General features: G+C 33.9%; 1 pseudogene; it reads right to left on the bottom strand.

Moving 5' to 3' along the window:
• Positions 1–777: 777 nt before the first annotated feature.
• LOC128292662 (kiwellin-1-like) lies at positions 778–4504 on the bottom strand (annotated as a pseudogene).
• Between the last annotated feature and the right edge of the window lie 1960 nt (positions 4505–6464).

The raw sequence follows: 6464 nt of genomic DNA, 5'->3' as shown, positions 1-6464 counted from the left end.
ATATTCCAATGTTCCTTTCGTGTTATGGATTCCTCTGGTGAATCAAACTCTCTTTTGCTTCCCAAAAACACTATGCTCATGGAACTTCAGTTTGCAAATTCATTGCCCATCAAGAAGTCCTCTTTTGCTCAATTCTGTCATGCCATTCTCACTTATATGCCCTAGGCGCATATGCCAAAGTTTAGTAATATCGTCATCTGACAAGCAAGAGGAAGCGACAGCTACATCACCAGTAATAGTAGAACCCTGCAAAACATATAACTTGGTAGTCTTTCTCTGCCCTTTCATCACAATAAGGGAACCTTTGGGAATCTTTAAAACTCTACTTTCAGCTGTGTATCTGTACCCTTTTGAATTAAAAGTACTCAATGAAATTGAAATTCTCTTCAATTCTAGAACATGTCATACGTCACTAAGTGTTCTGACGAGTACATCAAGCATCTTAACTTTAATTGTTCCAACACCTGCGGTTTTACATGAATCATTATTTCCCATAAAAAAAACACCTTCAGACACTGTTTCGTAAGTTGTAACCAATCCCAGTTGGGACTCATCTGGAAGGTGCAGCCTAAATCAAGTATCCACTCCTCGCTCACTTTAGAATAGTTGACAGAAGTGACGAGAAGTTCACCATCGTTGTAGTCTTCTATAACATCAGCTTCATTAGAATTTTCTGGTTGTTTTTCCTTTTGAATTGCAGAATCCTTTTTAATCTTGTTCTACAGCTTATAACAGTCAGATTTAATGTACCCTTTCTTCTTGCAGAAGTTACAAGTTTTAACTCTGTTTGAAGAGTTCGATTCTACCCTTAAATTTATCGCGAGAATTCCATTCTTGTTTCCTTCCACGATCATCTTCAGCATTCCGATCTTGTCTCCCACGAACAATGAGACCCTCTCCTTGAGAGTCAGATTTAACAACAAGATGCTTCATCTTATCATACGAGGTCAAAGAATCATAAACTTCATCAACTGTGAGAGACTTGCGACTATATAAAATCGTGTCTCTAAAGGTTGAATAAGATAGGGGCAACGAATAAAGTAGAATCAACCCTAGATCTTCTTTATCATATTGAACCTCCATGGCCACCAAGTTTGAGAGAATTTCTTTAAGCACTGTTAAGTGTTCGTGTACAGACGCACCTTCCTCCAAATGATGGGCACTACTTCGTATGCAACTTGCTTGTTAGAGTTTTCAAAATACATATTTGTTCCGACCTCTTCCATAATACAGCAGCCGTCTTCTCCTTCATCACATCCTACAAAATTTCGTTGGACAAATGCAGATGTAATTATGTTAACACCTTTCGATCCTTACACTTCTTCTCTTCATCTATTAATGTTAAAGGTATCTTATCTATCCCTAGCAAGGCATCCTTCAGATCCATCTACGCAAGAACTACTTGCATTTTAATCTGCCACAACGGAAATCTAGTGTTGCTATCCAACAGTAAAATTTCATACTTCAAAGATGCCATTCCATGATCGAGATGAACTACCCGAAAGCTCTGATACCAAAATTTGTGAAAATAAAATAAAATAATATAAAATAAAATAAAGAACAAACAAATTTTACGTCGAAACCCTTTCCGGAAAAAAACCACTGGCAGAGAAAAAGAAAATTCACTATGTCAAATTCGAATGATTACAATAGGAGTTTCAATTACATCTATTTATAGGTTGAAAAAACCTAATTCTAATCAAAGTCAAATATATTATGCTAATAAAATGCTAAATATATTATACTCATAAATACTAAATCTTCTAGAAAGAAGATACATTTTGTTGAACTTGACTTGCAAGCAATCTCTTAGAATTTGGGTCACACAACTCTAACAAAAGACAATATAGTGAGGATCATTCTTGCACGTTGCATTAACCAATAAATGAAAGTTGAGACAATTAGATATGCCCAATGCGTTTCTGAATAAGGAGTTCATAGAAGAGGTATACATGTTAGTTACAACTTCTTGATTCTGAGCATTGTACTGTTAGAAGAGATCAATTAGTGTGTAAACTGAAAAAGGCCTTTTATGGGTTCAAGCAAGCCCTAGAGGCATGGTTTGAAATGCTTAAAGAGTAGGTTGCATAACTAGGGGTCAAACAATCAGCTACTGATATTGCTCTCTGTATTAAGAATACTAACGGGAAGAAAGCGTATCTATTAACGTATGTGGAAGCCATAGTCATTGCAGGGGATGATCAATGGAAAATTGATGTATTGGTGAAATCACTTGATGAAAAATTCTCATTAAAGGATCTAGGAGACTTGGTTTTTTATCTAGGGGTGGAAGCATAGGCTGTTAATGCAAAGTGTTGTTGAAGCATAGGGTTGCTTGCTTAATAGACACCAGTGATTGAATTTTAACATAAACAAACTTAATTGAAAGAGTTCAAACATGAAATACAATTTTAAAAGTAAAACTCTAAATTAAGCATGAGTGCCGCAGCTTTAACAATCTTGCTTTTTACTATACGAAAAGGCTCCAAATAAGCATTTAGAAAAGTAGATTATCTGATTGCATCACTAACAAAAGCTAGAAAGATTGGAAAACGAAAAGACATGATTGCCGTTGCCGGGGATCGAACTCGGGTCACCCGCGTGAAAGGAGGGAATACTTACCACTATACTGCAATAACTTAGTTGCTACCGTTAAATTTATATCTATTGTTTGTAACTTTCCAAATTTGGCAAAGGCATAAAAGAAACAAAGGGAGGACAATATCTAGAGTAGTCTTAGTTGTTCAATGAAGAGCTTTGACTGGTAACAAACTAGATACATAAATCGATTGGTGATTTTAGTTTATTTAGAGCTCAACCTCTACATTTGTAAATTCTCTCCTTAGTTGATTCTTCCTCGTCTTTATGAAATAGGAAGAAAAAAATTTCTTTGTTGATGGTCATAGCAGCTTTCAATATTTGATTCGGTTGCTTTCTTGAATTATCATTGAGACTACTTGTTGGCACACATGGTGGTTTTTGAAAGCAGGCTAATCGATCAACATCTGGGACTATAATCCCTTCACCCAAAACCCTGGGCTGGTGAATCAAAAACTCCCCCCATTGTTTTTCTTTAAGATCTTACATACAATGTACATGTGTCAACAGAAATACTAAGATATAATCTTCCAAAGACTTTTCAAATATATGAAAATATTGAAAAAGAAAAGCATATCTATGTCCAGCCTTGGTGACTAAATCTGAGTAAGGTAAATTTTTTGGTAAATTAAGGCAACCATGAACTAGCAGTGCTAGTTCTTACCAAAAACATGTTACATAGTTTACGTAGGATGAGAAGATTGATGAATATTACCCGCAAGTCTTGACCTATGAAAACATGGAAGAGAAACAATTAAAAAGACAATGAGCTTTATACCCATATGCCATTTGATTTATGGATATATGATCCTTGATTGTTCAGATTCATCAAGCTCGAGCTCTACTCAAAATTCATTGCTTGAAATATGGCTCCAATTTGGTCGAATACTATTCTAGAATGTCTAACTCGGCTCGTGGTAAAATCAAACAATTTAAGCTTGGTTAGATAAAGCATTTACATATCCCAGCTTGAGTTTGAACTTGTTTAATACAACATAGTAATCTAATATTAAAAATATTGAAAATGTATTATTAATAAAAAGCTCAATCAAGCTCGCGAGCTGCTCAAATCAAGTAATAAGTTGCGAGCACTAGTGCCTTGTTTATACCTCTATTGAACGCGTACCAAATCCTATACTCATTTGATTTCGAGAATTAACTAAGAATTTCTCCAAGTAAGAAGTAAGGATAGAGCAAATAATGAAGATTTAAAAAATAATTTGAGGCTCAAAATACATAATATATATAAATTTTACATTAATAGTAACATAATGTTAACTAAGACGTACAAGAAATCTTTAGTCTAGTACATACATTATAAATATAACCATGGATAAAGTGATTAATTAGTATCAACCAGTAGATATCCATCCTGCCCCAGTTGCTCTCAAGCACTCCAAGAGCCTTCCAAACTGCTTTCGAGGCATCAACAATGTTGTTAGGGCAAGGGGACTGATAATCATGGTCCGAATCGTATCCCATAGTAGAATCCATTTCATCCACAACTTTAGCCCTCACAGATTTTCCATTTCCATGGATGTTGATATAATTCAAACACCTCTTCTATTGTTATACCACCCTGTAGAAAGTGCCACCACAGGGTCATCATCGGAGTGGTACTAGTTGTCACATTCAGATGGTGCACCACCGTCTCTATCTCACAAAAAGCTGTTAAGCGTCAGTGTTGCTTTCGTTCGGCTTGATACAGGGGGTGAACATTTGTATGTCGTGTACCACTTGGCATCCTTGCAACAATAAGAATCATTTTCCTAGTTGCATTGCCCTGGTGGAGGGGTTTTCCCTTTGATCTTGCCACTAGGGCTGTACGTCTGTGCTTCAACACTAAGAAAAAAAGAAGAATGCAAAGGAGAGGAAAGACAGTCGAACAAATTACTTGCTTCTTCATTTTTATCTTCTTTAAGTCACTTCTGTTTTGATGTTTTAGTGCAGAAAACTTCAAGTGGGAAAAGCAATATATCCGGATCTTAGCAATGAGTAATTTAAAATATTGGTCTTTCACTATGAAAATTTATGATGGACTGAAGACTTACAATTAAGCTGATAAAATTGTATTTTATCATTTACCCAAATTTTTTAATATATGTATCATTCAGAAGCATCTATGTGGGAGGTTCCTGCAGGTTTGGTTCACTTTTAGTTTATTTTTCTTAAATATCTTATGGCAGCTATTTGTTGATGAAGATTGAAGGGGCTTTACATTATACTTGTCAACAAATTATTTTACTGGCTGATGCCTAAATTGGATGGATTTGAAGATGGTTACACTTAGCTTTTCATTTTCCATAAAATTTTTGCAATGAAAATTATTTTCTATACATAACGAAAATTATTTTCTATACATACATTAAACGTATACTTCTTTAAAATATCTTTAAATATATACACATATAAAAATCATATTCCTGATATCCAGTCCCAATAGTAGTGTTAGAAATTCTGTCTTAAATTCCGTTCACAGGAAAGAACCAAGGTGAAAGAGCCATAGGAGGAGCAATAAGTATATAATATTGTTTTAATTCCAGACCAAAATTTGAAATTTTGTTCGTAATTTGGAAATGTGCATATAAAAATATTAAGCACCAAAATTAGATTTGGGTAAAAATTTAACTCAATAATTTATGGACGAAAACCCAATTCAATTTTTACTCCTATAATGTATTATATAATTTATTTCATATAAAATTTAATTTATAATATTATACAATACTATAGTATAAACATTAAAATATGTTGTCTTTAAAATTAAAATAAAATAATTTTAAAACATTAAATAAAAATAAAATACTTTTTTGTAAAAAAAAATTCCATACTCAAACATCATCGAATTTAGTTTTTGATTACGTGTTAGACTTTGGTTGACTCAGAAAATTATTTCAAACGACAATTTACAGAAGGACCAATAGTGTTAACATAATGAAAGTTCAAGTAGTATTTCTAACAAAAAAGGAAAAGCTTTAAGTACATAAATTGAAAAAGCGCTATAATTTGGGACCATTTTTTATTTTAAGGCTTTTTAGTAGGATGAAATTCTCTAAGAATAGCATCCGTGTCAACATTAGTGAAATTGTTCAAGTCAAGAGACAATAGGTTGTCTCTTTCATAGCACGGTACGCCATAGTACTCACAAATGGTGGCAGAGGAAATATCAATGTTAGCATGCCTGACGTATACTTAGTAATGCGTACCAATTTTTTAATTGAAGTAAAACTCTAGCACTATAGGTGCAATGGCAGCTTGCTAGGGAAGCAAGCAAAAATTGTCACAACGATTAAAGTGTACATCATCCTATATCTCATCATTAAATGAGGAGGCTAATTCAAAATCATGTTCAGGGATGAACGTACGTCCCTGAATTGTTTGATAAAAATTAGCGGCCTCGTGCTGTGCAAATTTAACATCGTTATATTTCAACTCGAACACAGGATCAAAAAGAATGTAGAGGCTTAACCAGAAACCAACAGGCTCATTCTTATCATAGATTTACGCATAATTGATTTTAAGTAAGAGATCTAAAGGTAAGGATTTGTTAAAATTGAATAATAAAATTTTTAAAGACACAACTCGAACTCTTGACTTTGATCACTTAATTAGAGCACAGAACCATATATACAGAGATTTAATTACGAAAGATTTTAATGGTCATTCAATCAAATTTTTGGGGTGTTACAACTCTCTCCTTCTAAAAGAAATTTCGGCCTTGAAATTTACCTGATTCAAATAGATACAGATACTGTCGTTGGATCGATTTTTCGGGTTCCCACATGGCTTTTTCGGTGCCATGATTCCACCACATAAACTTAACTAGAAGAATAGTTTTCTTTCTCAATACCTTAACGTCATGATCT

The sequence above is a fragment of the Gossypium arboreum genome, chromosome 5 (genome assembly GCF_025698485.1).
Source record: "Gossypium arboreum isolate Shixiya-1 chromosome 5, ASM2569848v2, whole genome shotgun sequence".
Taxonomy (NCBI): Eukaryota; Viridiplantae; Streptophyta; class Magnoliopsida; order Malvales; family Malvaceae; genus Gossypium; species Gossypium arboreum.
Note: the sequence above shows the minus strand (reverse complement) of the source record. Positions and strands in the feature narration are given on the sequence as shown.